The sequence below is a fragment of the Meleagris gallopavo genome, chromosome 6 (assembly GCF_000146605.3).
Source record: "Meleagris gallopavo isolate NT-WF06-2002-E0010 breed Aviagen turkey brand Nicholas breeding stock chromosome 6, Turkey_5.1, whole genome shotgun sequence".
Classification (NCBI taxonomy): Eukaryota; Metazoa; Chordata; class Aves; order Galliformes; family Phasianidae; genus Meleagris; species Meleagris gallopavo.
Window position 1 is genome coordinate 26,918,318 of NC_015016.2, and position 18,527 is coordinate 26,936,844.

Sequence of the window (18,527 nt, forward strand, 5' to 3'; positions counted from 1 at the left end):
TTTTGTAAATCAACCTCTATTTCTGTCTTTAAAGCACTGTCAGAATAAAAATCTTTTGCAGTTATACATGTACATCAGTCAAATCAATCAGCAGTACTAAACAAATAGAACATTACTTTTTTTTTTTTTAAACCAGCATACTTAAATACCGAATCATACAGAAAACATGGAAAATAAGTGTGTTACCATAAAAATCATTAAAGCAGGAGAGTGAAAGGAAATAGTGTTATAGAAGTGCAGATATCTTTCTGACAAATTCAGATATATGTGAAATAAGATCTAATTTTGCAACCTTTACTCACAGTAGTAGTGTTACTGAAATCTACAGGAGTTTTCACATAAAAAATATAGGATAAACCCTGACAGACTGAGAGAAATCCACTTTTTTAAATCTGCTATGAGAACAAATATAGTATCATAAAACAAATGATGTCCAGATGGGTAAAATAGCTTAGCAACAAGATAATCTTATAGAAAATGTATAGGCGCATCTATAGTGATGACAGATAATAGGACCCGAGGAGAGATTATTACAGACAATTTGGAGTATAGCATCTGAGTCATATCCCGATTGTTAAAGAAATTATTGTCAGATCCTGAAGGAAGATTAGTCTACATCTAAAGCGATTTACTACTGATATTATAATAACATGTTCAGAGAGTTATTATAATAACACAATTTTTGGAATAAAAGAGAAACTAATTGGTTCATAAAATTAAAGCACCTCTAGATTCCACTAACAACAGGAAAAGAAATAGATGAGCTATCCACGGATTAGTATATAATGAGGATTAGCAGAGACTGTAGTGCTATGTAAATGTATTCAGGGAAAAAAAAAAGGAGAAATGTGAAAAAGAACTAACATGTTTGGAAACAGATGTATTTTTAAATGAAGAAACACAAAGTTTTCATTTGCTAAGCCCACACAAGGAAATAATTTAAATGGATAGGTTTGTTCTAGCTGTGTGAATAGCATTCTGGGGGGACTATATCACAGCACTGACTCTGATCCACAGTTTCTGATCTAGATCCATGGAATCTGTCCTGGATCAACATACTTAACTGTGATATGGGTCATAACCCATACTGTGATATTGGTAAACTGTAGCATGGGGTTGTCGCTCAGGGTAAGTTGGACTGTCATCTTCCATAGGCTACTGTGGAACTGTGGCAAAGGCACAGAATTACATAAAACATCCCAAAACAAGCCATGACAGGGCTGATAAGAACGTTCTTCTCCCACACACATCCACAGTAAAGACCAGAAATAATTATAAAATGGAAAATACATTTTACATGTTTTTGTAATTGTGTGTGCCCAATGGTTTGTTGAATGAATTCAATCTGAAGATTCCTGTATTTGTTTGTATTCGGTACTGAAATATGATCATAGAAGAATTGGAGAGTTAAAGAAATAACATTTATACATTTTTAACAAAACTGATCGCGTGTGTTCTTTTTCACTATAGAAATGGTTAGAAAACTATGCAAACCATATCAGACCTATACTAATTATTTCCTCCCTGCAGTACCATATTCCTTTTATGAAGCATTGCACTCAGATATATTCATTTAAAGAACAAATGAAAAGTTTTATCCTGATGTGTAAAAGAAAAACAAACAACTTAGAGATTTAATCAAAAGGTGTGGTTGATTAAAAAGGAAACAAATGTGAAGTATGGAGTGTACCTGTAACTGGGAAATTAGGCCAAACATACATTTATCATTATTCTGAAGCTCTTGTATAGGACTGATATGATGAGCTTATTACAGACAAGAATTTATCCATTCAAATCAATTCTATTTTCCTCTTTTCACATTAAAAAAATGTTTGGAAATGTTTGCTGTTTGGCATTGTCATGGTTCAGCCATGAAAAGATTTGCTATGTTTCTGTGAGGCATGTTTAGATTTATTTTCAGACGACACAATTTATTCAACATATTTCAAGTTATATATAGGTTTTATGGAAATAGAATAAACTCAAAATAGTTTTATTAATCTAAATTATTTAGCTATTTTCTTATGGATTCTGCTTTTCCTAAAGTTCAGTCATGGCTTATTGCAAATATTTGATGTGTCTCCATCATACTATTAACTCAATTTTCTATTATATCTACATTAATGATATGCTTAAACTTTTAAGAAGACCACCCTGATTCTCCAGTTGAAATAATCAAATAGATATTTGCAGTCTTCTTAACTGGGAACAGTCTTTGGCATAAACATGGAGCAAATCTTGAATTTCTCAAGAACAGGCAAACCACTCTACCACAGAAGTCCCTCAAGCAGGAAGACTAGTTCAGGGATTAGAAAATCTTAAAGGATTTACAGAGAAAGGATAAGACCTGCAATATGCCATCACTAGGTCAAACTTATGTCTCCATTCAACAAGAATCAAAAATTGCCTCATTGAAGCAAAGCGGCATAAGGTGGTCTATTTACTCATGTAACAAGTCTGTAGTATCTTCTCTACATTAAAAACTAAAGATGTCAGCAGCATCCTAGCACTGGCTGTATGTTGGTAAATATCCCATCATAAGCTCACAAAGGTAGGAACAAAAAAATACAGGCTCTTTGGACACCAAACAAGTAAATTTATAAAACCTCTTCATTATAAAAGAAATACAATACTTGTAACTTCATTCTTGCTACTTTATTGAAGAACTTTCTAAATCATCAAGTTCAGTTCCGACAATGATACGAAACTATATAAATAAATATTTTTTTCCAGAAAAAACTCACAAAGCATAAAAAACCCCTAAAAATATTTTCCAAAATGCTTTGCTAAACTTTGATCTGTAAAAGAATTACAATATCTTCAGCAATATATACAACAAAAAGACCAGGGAAGCCATTATCACACACTTAGAAGCACACATGGAGTGGAATTACAGGTCCTCAAATACCAGGTTGTCAGAGCTGGCTTTTACTCTTCATGCTCTGGATAAAATCTAATAGCACATTACAGAATAGAAATATATTTTCTACACTGAAGTGTCTGAAGCAACTAGTGTAGCCTAGAAATTGCTTTGGAATTTTCTGGGAGGAAAATGTTATGGATTACACAGCATTATCGTAATTCACATCATTATTTTTTATATTTATTCATTCAGATTAATTAATTAATTACCCCTTTGAGCATTTGTGTGGTGTCTGTAAATAATTGTGTAATTGCGGCCTGGTAATCCATCACAAAAGATTTAATGTGTAGGTTTATGTGTGGAATGCTTAGCTGAAGCAATATTATAGTGGTGAAATCAGAAGAAAAAGACACAATTAAGATTTCTGTACATATATCAGCGTGGCAAAAAATACAAATAAAAGTAAAAAAAAAAAAATTAGTTTAAGCAAGGTACAAAATTTACTAAGAAAAATAAAAAAAAAAATCAAGTATTGTTTCATAAAACTCCGGAGGACTTGCTTTTCCAGAAAATAAAAAATTTCACAGGTTGATTAGAATAAGTGCATGTTGTAATTAATTCCTATTGAGAAGGTTAAATTCCTCTGAAGTTCCTCTTCCTAACAAATCAATCTTGCCAAACTGGCATGCTAATGAGTGGGCACTGTATTGTATATACATAAGAGTGGCACGCTGCAAAAGATAATCACCTTTTTGCATAATCACAAAAGCTAATAGATATTTAAGTCAGTTCCTGTAGTTGACACTGGGAGCTTGCTTTCATTTTTGGCTGTAGTTGCAACATCTCTGTAGATCAATAGGGAAAAATCCTGTTTAAGTATTTTCTATACCTTTGGGGTGAGTAAAAATTTATGAATAAGTGTATGGGAAAACCTGCCACCAGCCAGATATGTTTGTGTGCACATACACAAATATGTACACTTTGTGTAACTATACACATACTTCTAGCTTTGCAAAATTTGTACATAAAATATGAAATCATAATAGCAATGTTTTGCATGCATTTCACATTGGCTAAAAAGCAAACATTATACACGACTGTGAAGAATTAAGTACCAGTAATAAAAAATAACAGTGACTAATTCTAGAGGCTTCAGTTTTAATTATTGTTATTATGATTTGTTTAAATTAAAAATATGTCTTAATCTTAGCTATGACATAACTAATAATGTTAATGGGATTGCATAAACCACATTTGTCTTTCTTGTTTTACATCCAGTGTTTGTTTACCTGAACTCAGCAGCCCTGCCAAATGATTTTATCTTATTTCATATTAAACATATCAAAATGTTCGCTTTGCTACACTAAACTTTAGATGTTCTCAGTTTTGTGAGTTTAAACACACACTCTGACCTGTTTGTCTGCATTGCCACCTGGAGGACCTCATGGCAAAATCAGGTGAGATTTTAGCTAAGGCTCTAGGAGTTCAAGCTGCCTCTTGTGCTTAAGAATTGACCTTTTTGCTCCGCTCTGCCCCTTGATGAGTAAGAGCTGAAGCACTTGCAGAGAGACTTGGATGTGCCAAGCTAGTCAAGCAGGCTAGTAGGTAATCCATGTAGATTGTTTTCCAAAAAGAAAACAAACAAAAAATCCAACACAATAATAACCAGCAAAATACACAAAACAAATAAATCTAATGAGACATCAAACAGCTGTTTTTGAAATTAGTAGTTAGTCTGAGGCCTTAGTTGTACACAGCAACCTATAAACAAGTGAGGAAGAGCACACTACTTGGCTGAGCAACAGTGATTTAAAGAATTTTGCAACACAGGAAAAATGAAAGTTCAAAAGGAATATATCAACTTGCAGAGCATATTCAGGTAACATATCACATTTGGGAAGGAAAAGAAGCTGATGCTTCTCTGAATGACTGTCAAGCCAAATCCAATATAAAATTAAGGCAAAATATTTATTCATAAGCAATGTAAATAGAACTCATCCTGCAGAAAGCTAGAGGACAATATATGATAGCCATAAACACAGAATCACAGAATCACATAATGGCCAGGGTTGGAAGGGACCTCAAGGATCATGAATCTCCAACCCCCCTGCCACATGAGGGACACCAACCTCCACATTTAATACTAGACCAGGCTGCCCAGGGCCCCATCCAACCTGGCATTGAACACCTCCAGGGATGGGGCATCCACAACCTCTCTGGGCAGCCTGTTCCAGCACCTCACCACTCTCTTTGTAAAGAACTTCCCCCTGACATCCAACCTAAATTTCCCCTCCCTCAACTTAAAACCATTTCCCCTTGTCCTGCTATTATCTACCCTTGTAAAGAGTTGATTCCCCTCCTGCTTGTAGGCTCCCTTTAGGTATTGAAATGCTGCAGTAAGGTCACCCCGCAGCCTTTTTTTCTCCAGGCTGAACAAGCCCAGCTCCCTCAGCCTATCTTCATAGGGGAGGTGCTCCAGTCCCCTGATCATCTTTGTGGCCCTCCTCTGAACCCTCTCCAACAGCTCCCTGTCTTTTTTGTACTGGGGGCTCCACACTTGGACTCAGTATTCCAAATGGGGCCTCACAAGAGCAAAGTAGAGGGGGACAATCACCTCCCTGTCCCTGCTGGCCACCCCTCTTTTGATGGAGCCCAGTATACCATTTGCTTTCCAAGCTGCAAAACAAACAAACTTTTTTTCATCAAAACTGCCATATTTTCAGAGAGTAAAACATTTCAGAAAAGTCTTTTCCATATGTTCCCTGAAGAAGTTTAATACTCCAGACTTATTTTGGTTGAAGAAGCCTCACTGATCAAGTAATGGGTATGAACTGAGGTAGATCACTCTCTTCATAGATCCAAACCTTGCTATTCTCAAGAAAGGAAAAAATGCTAACCAACACACAGAGAAAAGACTGCTGAAAGGAGGAAGAAAGAGTGTTTCAGCAAAAGGAGAATAGGTACAAGTGAAGAATTCTCCCTCAGAATTTTCTGGGAGGTAACTATAACTAGTGCTTGAATATTACTAATACTGTGAGTGCAAGGAAAATGCTTATTTGCCTTAGGCTGGACACTGGTGTGGAGAGTTAATGTGATACCAGAAGTCTGAATAACAGTCTGAAAGAAAAAATTTAATCTTATTCAACATGGATTTAAACCTTATGTTACACAGTGAGTACGGACTAGACAAAACAGAGATCAAAATCTTGGAAAGTCACAATTGTAGTCTTTAGCAGAAAACAGACTACCTGTTATAGGCAGAAAATCATATGATACCCTCAGTAGAGCTAAAAGTTTCGGAAGAATAACCTACAGAGATAGAAAGGGAAATAGGAGAAAAAAAAAAAAAAAGTATTACAATAATAAGAAAAATTTATCTTCAAGATGTAGAGAAACTACATGGAATTATTAAAAGAATGTTATTACATAAGTTACATCTTCTGCAAGAGGGCTGTGTTTTGGCTGTCTTTGATAGTACTTCCGCATGGTGATCATTTCTGTGGCCACCTGAGGCCTGTAAGGACATTTTTTCCTGCGCTTTACCAGAGTGCAAATTCTTGATTTTACATCTTTTCCAAAACCAACAGGAATTTGATACTGCTACTATGCACTTGGTGTCTGTACAGAATCACAGAATGCCTTGGGTTGGAAAGGACTTCAAAGATTATCTAGTTCCAAGCCTCCTGCCATGGGCAGAGTTACCAGACTATATCAGGCACTAGATCAGGCAGTCCAGGGCCTCATCCAGTCTGGCTGTGAATATCTCCAGAGATGGAGCATTCATAACTTCTTAGGACAATTTGTCCCAGCACCTTACCTCTCTCTGAAAGAAAAATTCCCTCCTAAAAAATAATCTAAATCCCTTCTAGTTTAAAACCATTTCCCCTTGTCCTAGCACTATCAGACAGTGTAAAAAGTTTCTATCTCTCCTGATTATAAGCTCCCTTTAAATTATGGAAGTCAACAAGTCTCCTTGGAGCCTTCTTTTCTCCAGGCTGAATAAGCCCAGCTCACTCAGCCTGTCTTCATAGGAAAGATGCCTCAGACCTCTGAAGATCTTTGTGGCTCTCTTCTGGAGCCACTTCAATAGCACTACATCTTTCTTGTACTGGGGACACCAGTCCTGGATGCAGTACTGCAGGTGGAGCTTCACAGGCATAGAGTTAAGGGACACAATCCCCTCCCTCACCCTGCTGGCCTGCTCTTTTGATGCAGCTCTGTATACTGTTGGCCTTCGAGGCTGCAAGTGCACATTGCTGGCTTGTGTCCATCTTTTCATTCATCAGGATTTCCAGGTCCTGCAGGGCTACTCTCTATGAGTTCTTCTCCCAGTCTGTATGCATACCTGGGATTGCCTCAATTCAAGTACAGCATCTTGCACTTGCTCTTGTTCAACATCTTTAGATACACACAAGTACAATTTTCAAGCTTGCCCAGGTCCCATTGGATGGCAACTCTTTTATTGTATCAACTATACTGCTCATCTTGGTGTTGCTCACAAACCTGTCAAGAGCGTACTCAATCCCACTGCCAATGTCATCAATAAAGATGCTGAAGTGAGCTGTCCCAAGATGGACCCTTGTGGGACATCACTCATCACTGTCCTCCACCTGGACGTAGAGCCACTGACAACAAGACTCTGGCTGTGACCTTCCAACCAATTCTTTATCCACTGAAAAATCCAGTCTTCATGACTATATCACTCCAATTTAAAGATAAGGATGTCATGCAGGACCATGTCAAAGACCTTACAGAAGCCCAAGTAGATAACATCAATTGCCCCTTCTCCACCAAATGCCAACACTCTATCATTGAAGACCACCTGTTTGGTCAGGCATGATCTGCCTTTAGTGAAGCTGTGCTGGCTGTCTCAAATCACCTCCTCAACTCACGTGTGCCTTAACATCTCTTCCAGGATGATCTGCTCCATGATTTTCCCAGGCATATACGTGAGGCAGAGTGGCCTGTTGTTTGCCAGATCTTCCTTTCTCCGTTCCACAAAAATGGAAGAGATGTTTCCCTTTTACAGTCATTAGTGATTGCATTTACATCAGTTCTCTCATGAAAGAAAGTACTGGATGAAAGCAAGTGTTGCCAAGCTCTTCACGTGTTCACTAAGTTTAAGGAAGAGAGAATTAATTTGGATGTAAATATTTCTATCAAATACTTACTAGTTAATTCCCAGCATAAGCATACCACTCCAGATTCTGATTTATGTATGAAGAAGAAATCCTTCTCAAATATTCTTAAAGGACTATGTCTGCAATATAAAGGATGTAAAATAAGAAAACCTCCAGAAACCTCTGACAGAAGAAAGAAAAGAAAACAGTAGACAGACATGGAGGTGAGCAGTGTAGGTGTAATACAGAATAAATATTACAGCCTGCAAAAACTACAGGACAACCTATTTTAGTATGCTTTAGTGTTTTGAAACTACTAAACTGGTTTGGTATTATGCTGGATCCTCCTTATATTTCTTCTACAGATTTCTGCACAGGAAATTAAAGTCTGTACTTACTATATGGTTGTTACTTAACTGTAACTGTTAGGCTTCAGTAAAAGTCTCTTTAGCAAAAGAGTGCTAAAAAATAACAAATCATTAACCTATTTGAGACACATGTGAAGGATTAATTTGAAGGACAGAATTTGTTTCCTACTGAAGGGAACAGCTTTTCGCAAACAAAGTGCTTGTTTATTCATTCTTGGTTTTTTGTTTTTTGTTTTGTTTTGTTTTTTAATATATATATAAATATAAAGCCTATAGAAAAAAAATTTTGAAGATACAGAAAAGAATAAATACTGTACAGTAAGGAGGCAGTGAATCAGAGTTGGAATACTCTGAGAAGGGAAAATTAAGGAAAGAAGGAAGCAACAATAATGGAAAAGAAAAATAGAAAACAGAAAGCGATGAGAGAAATGAAAAAAAAAATTACAAAACACAAAGTATTGGGTTATTATAAAGGTGTGCACTCATTGAACAATAAGGAAGATGGAAAAAAATCTACAGATTTTCTCTTTATGCATATATTTTTTCTGTAACCTCTCCAGGATAAAGGGCTTGCTGGTACTTAAGAAGGCACAAGTGTATTGTGAGGCTACACAATTGTCCAACATCAGATGTAGCCAGCCTTTCTGCTGTCCTGCTGGCTGGGTACAGGTTACTGCAGGACTCTCTAACCTGGCTTTTTCTGCAAGCTCACCAAACAGTCTGGCTGCCATTTCATAAAACAAAAGTCATTTGCCAGAAAAAGGGTTAAATTTAATACAGCTGGACAGCTGAGCAGCTGCTTTTATGATTTAAATAAAAACAAGCTGAAATTCTTGCTGTCAGCTCAGTGATATATGACTTGTAATGGGATGTTTCCAACCTTTTCTTCCATATGGTTGCCTATGTTAGGTAATACACACAGCCTACAGTGCAACTAGCTTCCCAGAAAACATCTGGGTCCCATTCCTGCTCCGTTAGCTTCAGCGTTGCCTCCCACAAACACAGATGATTCATAGGACAACATCCCTTTGGTTAAGGATCAAATTAGGACATTTCATTGATAATTTTATCATGCGGCCCAACTGGAGTTATGGGAAAATGGAACTCATTCAAAAAAGAGTTTCCCCACACATATTTCCATTCTGCTATCTGCAATTGATAAAGCTAAGATTTCAGAAACAGATATTTAATGACTGCTTAGAAAAAATATAAAAAAAAGTAGCCTATCTCCCATCGAGGAATGCATTTCTATTTGATTTCATATTCTCTCTTGACTAGTTTTAGCGTTACACCCCTTAATAAAATGCATATGCTGACAGCAAAATCATAACATAACGCTTATTTTTGGAAGCTGAAAGCAAAACCAATGTCTTCTATTGATAAGAGATTAGGATCTGATGTATTTCTTTTTTTTTTTTCATGTGTTAAAAAATATAATGGACTAAAAAGAAAATGGACAACCAGCCTTGAAGCTCATGCAGTGAGAGAGGTTTGCTGCTAGATTCCTGTTAAGAAAAGACAAAGTTGACAAATACCAGCCTACCACTTCTCTGGATTGGGTCCTCCAAGCATTCATTCAGTGGATCATTTAATTACCCATTTTTGAGAATTGAAACTTTGGGTGTTATCCATTGCTTTATTTTTTTGTGGTCATACTTTTGAATATAAATGGCTGATAATGCCAATTATCACAATGCCAGTTGTGTCAGCAACTAGATGTACAAATCAATGAACTTACACAGCAATTCACTGATTTGTACATCTAGTTGCTGACACAGTTCGATGGTCTTATGTGAACATCTTTAAATCTTTCCCCGAACAGTTTAAATTCCATATGAGTTGGTTTGGTGTGATACATCATTTCACTGACATGAATGACAACAACAAAAACAAAATACAGCTAAGGCATGAAACCTTCTGTCTAATCAGTTTTCAAAATGTCATTTTTCCCCCTCAGAATCTTAGTGAGTGACAAGAAGTAGATTAGAAAGATAATTTAATTATTTTAGTTTATTAAATAATTAGCAGCTAGCAAACACCTCTCTAGTTTTGTTTTTTTTTTTTATTTGAATTTTCATTTAAAATTCAAGTTTAATTCTATTCTTTCAGATGTTAAAAGTATATTAAGATGCCAAAAAGAAATGAAGTATCTGTCAGCATGACTCTTCCCTTTTTGTTTTTTTATCACATTTATATTCAGTCTGAGTACTAACCAGCACTAACCTGGATAACATGTATTATTTGCTAATGTTAAGAAAGGACAAGATTCTTGTCCACTCATCATTCCAGGTACAAAAGAGCAAAAAGTATAAAACAACAATACATTCCCAGAAGCAGATGCATACAAGCACAGCCCTAAGTTGTATTTCAAGAACTACCCAGCTACTGCAGGACAATATTGGGCCTCTACAGTTACATCAGGACAATCTGCTAGCACCACAGAGATGCTGGGTCATGATCCTGTTCATAACAAAACAGAGACCTACTACCATAACACTGAGTGGATGTAACTAGAGACAGGTTTCCATAACTCCAGCCTTTCAAGACTTTCTAAATCATGTTGGGGCTGGAGTGCCGGTGCTAGCACAGACCAGAGCCAGCACTAACAAAGACTTACAGCTGCCCAACTCCCAGCTGCCAGCTCTGTTATATACTCAGAGGACATGCAGCACACATTCTCACCCAGTGAGTTACTGGGATTTACAGAAAGAAAATCAAGGACTGCCTTTATTTCAGAAAGTCTGGTAATGTTTTTCTGTAAAGAGCTGCTGGTGCTTTTGTTTTTACTGACACTCAGAAAGCGCTGAATAGGTCAAATCATGGTTGGTTGTGGTATAAAATCTGACATCTGACACCATGGGATCTTCTGAAATGATAAAAAAAATACAAAAACAGATGGAAGATTTGTTAGAAAGCTGTTGCTTTTACTGATAATTTACTGAAGTCATTTTTCTCCCACTGACTCACTCTTTCTCTGTCAGCTCAAACAGCATTCTGTTGATTTGCTGGCAAACAAAGAAATTCAAAATCAACAACTCAGCAGCTCAACAAATTGACTCAAAGGATATTGACTAAGTATAAGCATTACAGATAAGTACTTTTTAAGAGAAAGTGTATCAGAATTTTTCACATTTTTCAACTGCTGCAAGTAGTAGTATTCAGGGCTGTCTTTGTCCTTCCAGTTCAGAAGAAAGATACTTTACTTTCTCTCTAAAAAGTCACTCAGTATTGAAGACTAAATACGCATAGGTCACTCCAAAAGTAATGCCTTCTATTTATTTCTTTGGAAATAGCAACAGCTGCAAAGAGAACAAAAGTACTACTTGACAAGACAAATTATCAGCAACAAAACACTATTTTTCAACACAGTCAACACCATTAGCTCTGCATTTTCACTAGTGATGAACAAGAGCCTGAATACCACACTCTTAAAAATCTCCACCAGCCAAGGTGACTCACTGTTTCACAGCTTCTATGACAACATCATTGCTAGGAAAATGTTGCCCACACAGTCCACCTTTCATTGGCTCAAATAAATGCAAATCAGGTGGATTACATGGTGGGTGAAATAGGACAGCCCAGCCAAGATTTGCAGTGTGCTCCACAGTCTTTCAAACAGGCATGGGGCCTGACATTATCACATTTCAAGAGAAAGGACGTCTCCTTTTCTGGCTTGGAAATTTGAACCTTCAGCTTACTCTGCATTGCAGTGTAGCAGTCAGAGTTGATGGTTTATCTGTATTCCAGGAAATCCAAAAGGATCATTCCTTTCTCATTCCAAAAGACAGTGCACACCACTTTACCCTCTGAGAGCTGCGTCTTGAACTGTTTCTTCAATGGAAAATTCATGTTTCCACTCATGGCTGCCATTTGACTCCAGCTCTCATCACTGGTAATGATGCAATCCAGGAAACTGTCATTTTCAGCCTTAAATTGGTTCAATAGGTCTTGATAAACTTGCATATGCCATTCTTTCAGTTCCTGTGTGAGCATCTGTGGGACTCACTTGGAATAAAGTTTGAGATATTCCAACATTGCCACCACTGTTTCCAATATACTGAAGCCAATTTTCAGCTCTGTACACATTTTTGTGGTCATAATCACCAATTTGCACGGATGACCTGATTGAAATTTCATAGTGTGACAGTTACGCATGACTATCCAGAGTATCATCTTTTATGTTGTTGCTGCTACTGCCGGAACTCATCACCCATTGTTTCACTGTGCTCACATCCACTATTTGGTCTCCATCAACGTTCAGCAAGTGTCAGTAAAATCTCAATGGATGAAATTTATTCCACATGGAGGAATTCAGTTAAACACCTTTACCCCATACGCACTCCCATGTCAGATGCCATTTTGTCAGACTGCCCCTTTGCTGCCATCTGTCACATTGCAACAAAATGTAATGGAGTATTGGTGAGAAGGTTCAACCTCTACTGCTATGCTATCAACATCTGCTTCTGACACTGTGGACCAACATAATAAAATAGGAAGTACTACTTTGGAGCAGCCCTCATAATTTAAATAATCTTTTACTGTATGCAATGTTAATTTTTAGCTGTTTTTGGATGCACTCTTCATCTTAATAAAATACAATACTACAGAAAATATAAAAAGAAAATAATATGAGTTAATTTGAGTATTCATTATCAAATTCTTGCATTTACACAATGTTGAAATAGGTATTATTTCTGCCAGAAGTGACTTACATGGAATGTCACTATCTTACAATGCACAGAGAAATTCTCCACAGTGAGTATAGTCTCCTGTGTATCAAATGTGAGTCAACTCCTGTACACTTTATCTGGAGAATTAAAGTATAAATCAAAGTGACCATACCATTACCGGCAGAAGTATCAAAAAGAAACTGCTTTCACAGTATGTGAGATGATCCCTGAGAAAAGCAAACGTTTATTCCTGTATTGCCAATATTTAGAACAGCAAATCCCTCAAAATTCCATGGAAAGAAAGTAGCCGGATTAAGGCAAACTCTGATTAGGTAGTTTGTCTGAAAAAACAAGAGTACAAAAGATACATACAAGAGGCCAATATATCTGTTGAAAGTTAGAGGTGCATACAGTTAGCCCCAGTGTATTTGTTGCTATTGTCTTCATCTTGCTTTTCATATGCCTCAGCAGCTGAAAAGCTTTGTGGTGCACCTCATTCCATTTCAATTCAAATCTACTTTAGTGACCTAATTGAAATAATGTTAATCTAAAGTTCAGATAAAGTCTAAATTTATACTTGATTACTGATTGGTACATAAAAAATACTGGTATGGCATTTTTGCCTTCAAAGATAAAAGTATAAATCAGTTAAGGACTGCATTCAACTCAAATGAAAAACAGTGTTATGAAATTTCATGGAGGTATTTGTAATATGTAAAGATGCTATTAGTTCTAAGCCTGCTGTATACATATAGGTTTTTGTCTTTCATTTCTCAATACTGATAATTCTTTCACCTCTTTTTTCCTTCCTTGCATCTTTTCACTTACTATATTACTTCATTATTCATAGGAATCAGCCATGACAGCAGAGTTCATTTAAAAGAAAAAAATTAATCAGAAATATGCAACGATGAACAATGAAAGAACAAATATGAATTTAAATATGAACTTTCCTAATAATGTTTAACCCCTTACAGCTGAGACTTGGAACTGTGTATAGACCACAAAAGCATGCAGGTAACTGGATATACATGAAAGAAAGTGCATACCAAAAAGGCCTACTTTCTTTTCCATGTAAGGAGGTACATAAGTACTGTATGCACAGAATTTTTCTTAGTAGCTGCAATTTATAGGACAATTTAACTAATAATCAATGCAACAATCATGAACTAGCTTGAATGAAGAACCACTCTAATGAAATAGGAAATTTTTCCGTAAAGAAAAGTATGTATATGAAGAATATTTGAAAGACCATTTAACTCACAGAGAAATGATAGGCATGTCTTTCTCAGAAATACATATACATCTGCAATTCTTTAAGATTCAGCTACATGCACATAAGCATATGCAAAACTTGAAGCAGATGACAGATTTAGAATATATGAAAGTAACCAGAAGGACTAGCAAACTAGAGAAAATTCCCTTTCTCTGTTGTGAAAATGTACTACTGGGCTAAACCCTGAACTGACTCACATTTGCAGTCTCACCATTCTCAATGAGACAAGTCAAGGAGGTAATGGGAGACCAAGAACAGCAGCTTCTGAACACTCTTCTTAATTTTTTGTTACTGCAGATTGAGACAACCAATTGGAGTAAACAAATGCAAAAAATATTCCTCTCTTAGAATAATGGATTCCAGCAACTTGTCTTCACCTGCTTAACAGAGATGATGGTGCAAGAGACCTCTGCAGAAAGAGTTACCTAATCTGAAACATTCTGTTCCTGCCTGAAACTGTCATGAGAATAATCACAGGCCATATTCTCTCATTTCTAATCCTTGAGATAATTACTTTCTTCATAAGAACTTTTTTTTGAGGGTGGGAAGGGGGAGTTCTACTTAGTGTAATTTATCTTATCACTGGCAAAGCTCTCAGACTGACTATAAGCATTTTTCATAGATTAAATAAATTTAGAGAAACCGTAATTCACTGTATTAACGCTGGGACTTCTTAACCAGTCCTGAAAAGTAATTTATGAAAAGCCCAAGGCCACAGTAACTTCACTGTCCTATGAACAGCTCTCAAAGTTATATACACATGCAGTTAAAAAAATCATAGTTCAAGAAATACTGGTTATATCCTCATGTTTTTGATCATAATGCCTTCATTCGTTTGTTTTGATAAGTTCAAAAATTTCGAAGGTTCTTTGAAAGTTCAGGCTAAAATTACTCTTCTCTATTGAGACCCAATCCAATTATAGAATCATAGAATCAGAAGGTTGGAAAGGACCTATAAGATCATCTAGTCTAACTGTCTTCCCACTACCACTGCTACCACAAGCTACTAGCTACTCACCCAGATGCCTCTTGAACACTGCCAGGGATGGCAACACCTGCCTGGGCAGGCCATTCCAGTGCCTAATAAATTAATTATCAAATAGGCCTTTCAGTTCTTCCATCATCCTTTTTCTCTTCAACATATGTAGCTTGTTCTGAACAGAGGCATTACTTTTGGAGCAGCCCTCATAGGTATTCTCTTGCCAGTCTTTTTCATCAAATTCCTGAGTACATTAACATTTTTTTTTCCTTAGTGAGGTTAAGTATAATGATGATTCTTACTTCGAAGAAAACAATATAATATTATAAAAATGCTATCCGCTAATAGTATCTATTAATAGTGATAAACTATCTACCTTGCATCCAAGTAAAAGATACACAGAGAGAATATGTGTTCTGAAGCCCAGGAGTTCATAGCATTACTGTATGGAGAGAACAGCACTCCCTGTGGGAGAGAACAGAGGCTGGAGTGAGGGGGATAATTCATGTCTGGGAAGGGGACGTACAAGAATTTTTTGGAAGCTTTCCTGAGGATGACCTTCAGCAACAGGAAGGTCAGAAGGAGAAAGCTGGCAGATAGGTGTGGAATAATATTCCTGAAGAAGGCTTATGGAAGGGATCCAGGTTTGAACCCCAGCTAGTCAGGGGAGTTTTGTTAATTGACTTAGAAGTTAGCATAGTTCTGCCAGGAATATGATGCTTTAGTGAGAGGAACAAAATAGAATATATAAAGCCAGATGAACATTTCTCTGGTGATTCAGAGAACTCAATTACAGGGACTACGAAATCTTCTAAAGATTTTCATTTTTAAAATAACAGAGTTCTAACTGTCATGGACAACAACGGGTACTGGGAGCCAAACACTTTAAGCCACTTACACCTTCAGATATTGTGCCTGAGATGCTCAGGTTTCATAAAAAACAAAGAAAATCGAAAAGTACCCAAAAACACAGTACCCATAAAAACAGGCAGGCAGAGGTGAGAGCCACCTAAACTACTCAACAGGAGACTTAAGAAGACAACAGAACAAAGGAACCTCTTTCCTAATTTTCTTAATTCAACTATGAACTCTCCTTTCAATCTGAGTGCCTTAAAAAGTACCTTAAATTTTAAACTTAAAATTGGAGGAGATTCCCTGTATTGAAGGATACCTTCTGTATGCTGTATCTCACTTGACTGTAATGGATTTAGAAGCAGAAATGCTGGTGCCTTAGCCACTTCTCCAGCTGACCAGCTCCTGAGTTTAGGTACAGGTGTCCTCACAGTAGTAAGTTCAGTTCACTACGCATGCAAGTGAAGATATTGGATGGAATTGCATGAAAAGTAGTAAGATTCTTAAGTTTCTCTGTAAAAATATTTCAAAGATATTCTATACATTAACACATTTAAGTATCTTTAGACAACTGATAAAAAAAGTCTTGTAGAAAGGCATTATGATAACTTTGAGCTATTTTTCTTTAAATGGAGAAGGGAACCAGTCTTTTAGAAAGCAGTGACACTCATACAGATTACTCCACCATCCAAAAATATACTATACATATATGGTGATCTGCCTAGAAGTTATCTTTCACTTCAGAAATAAATGCTGAGGGAAAACAAACAAACAAACAACCTCTCCTAGAAAAAAAAAAAAAAGACAAAATTCAAAGTCATAATTGAGCACAAGCACTTATTAACAATAAATATGAGCCAACATCTGATGTAATGAAAAGATGTCAATCAACTTCAAGGAGACTGAGTTTTGCAAACCATTAAAAAGTTTAATACTGTAAAAATGGCTAAGATTGGATGTAGAGTGACTAATTCATTTTAAACAGTGCTAATTCTGTAGCCTGAGGTAATGATGAGGTAGTAAATATAACTTAATTGTGAATGCAAAATGTATTCTAGAAGCTCTATTTTGCATTCACTATTCACTACACTAAACTGTATGAGTGTAACATGGGGGAATTTGGTTCAGAATTTAAAAAAGAAACTGCCTCCATTATAGACAGGAAAGAATATAATATTTAAATAAGTTTAAGATACTGTCAGTCTATTCTATTTTACATTAGAACATATATTTTTTTCTAAAACAACATAACAAATTATATTTAAATAAATTTAAGATGTTATCATGTCTATTCTATTTTCCTTTAAAAATATAATTAATCTGTCAATGAAGACAATTATAATATTTCTCAAAGCTCCCATTTAAAAGAATAATGAAAATACCATTCTTATACTGCCAATCCAAAAACAGGCGAAAACCTACATTACAACATGATAGACAGACAAAAACACCTGTAAAAGTAAAATTAAAGGTGGAAGAAATATGATAGCTTCACAGGTTTTACTGACCAGAATTAAAAGCCAAATCAAATATGCTTTTTTGATCTGCCATTTTCAGATACTTAGTATAATATGACTCAGAGTGACATATTTTGCATTTAAAAAACATAACAAAGAAAAATTATTAATACCCTCCTCCACATTCTCCCACAAAACTTTTTTTTCTGTAGCTTCTTTCTTAGTAGCTAATAATGATTTGAAATCACAGTGCTAGTCATGAAAATCCCATTACTGTTCCCTGCTTCATAGATACTTGTAAGATTAAAATAAATAAACAAAACACAAAGAAACTGTCATCTTATCAGTCATCTTACATTTCATGTTCACATCCTACACTTCACATATCTTATGGTAATATCAGGATTCCTTTATGCTATAGCAACAAAGTACATTTTAGAGCACTTAACTTTTTAAGGAGGAAGCACGAAGATAGTTCTACTGACAGCAGAATATCTGAACTTGCCCCCATTATAGGTGCTAATCTCATCCACACAAAATCAATAGTTCATCATCCTCCCTCTCATTCATTACATTCTCTTCTTTTAAACTGTAGCCATAATCCAGCCCTAATCTTCATATGCACAATAATTTCTGCCTTTATCCTTCACTTGTTTACAAGGTACATATGCTTTGCAGTACTTTCACCTTGGAATGCACAATAAATCTGTGGTAACCTAAAACTGCAAAAGACCCCTAGATTTTTTTTAGGTTTAGCAGAAAAAGCATTTGCAAAATTTCTTTCTCCTCATACCCCTGAGTTTAAAGAAAAGTTGTTGTTATAAAGCAGTAAGAAAGTGATGGAGCAGCAGACTAAGGAAAGGTACATGAGCATCTCATCTTAAAGTTTAAACAACAAGAACAAAAAGCAAAATAGAAAATTGGAGAGCTTTTCAATAAGCA

General features: G+C 36.1%; 1 protein-coding gene across 2 annotated transcripts in view; it reads right to left on the bottom strand.

The window, feature by feature from the left end:
• AGMO (alkylglycerol monooxygenase) overlaps window positions 1-18,527 on the bottom strand; it is a 183,976-nt gene that overhangs the window by 19,008 nt on the left and 146,441 nt on the right. Inside the window, exon 13 of one of the 2 annotated variants that reach the window (XR_002116001.2) lies at window positions 8,035-8,123. The exons of the other annotated variant lie outside the window; for it this stretch is intronic. The gene's annotated coding sequence lies outside the window, so the exon portion shown is untranslated. The remainder of the gene's footprint in view (window positions 1-8,034; window positions 8,124-18,527) is intronic. 2 annotated transcript variants of the gene reach the window in all.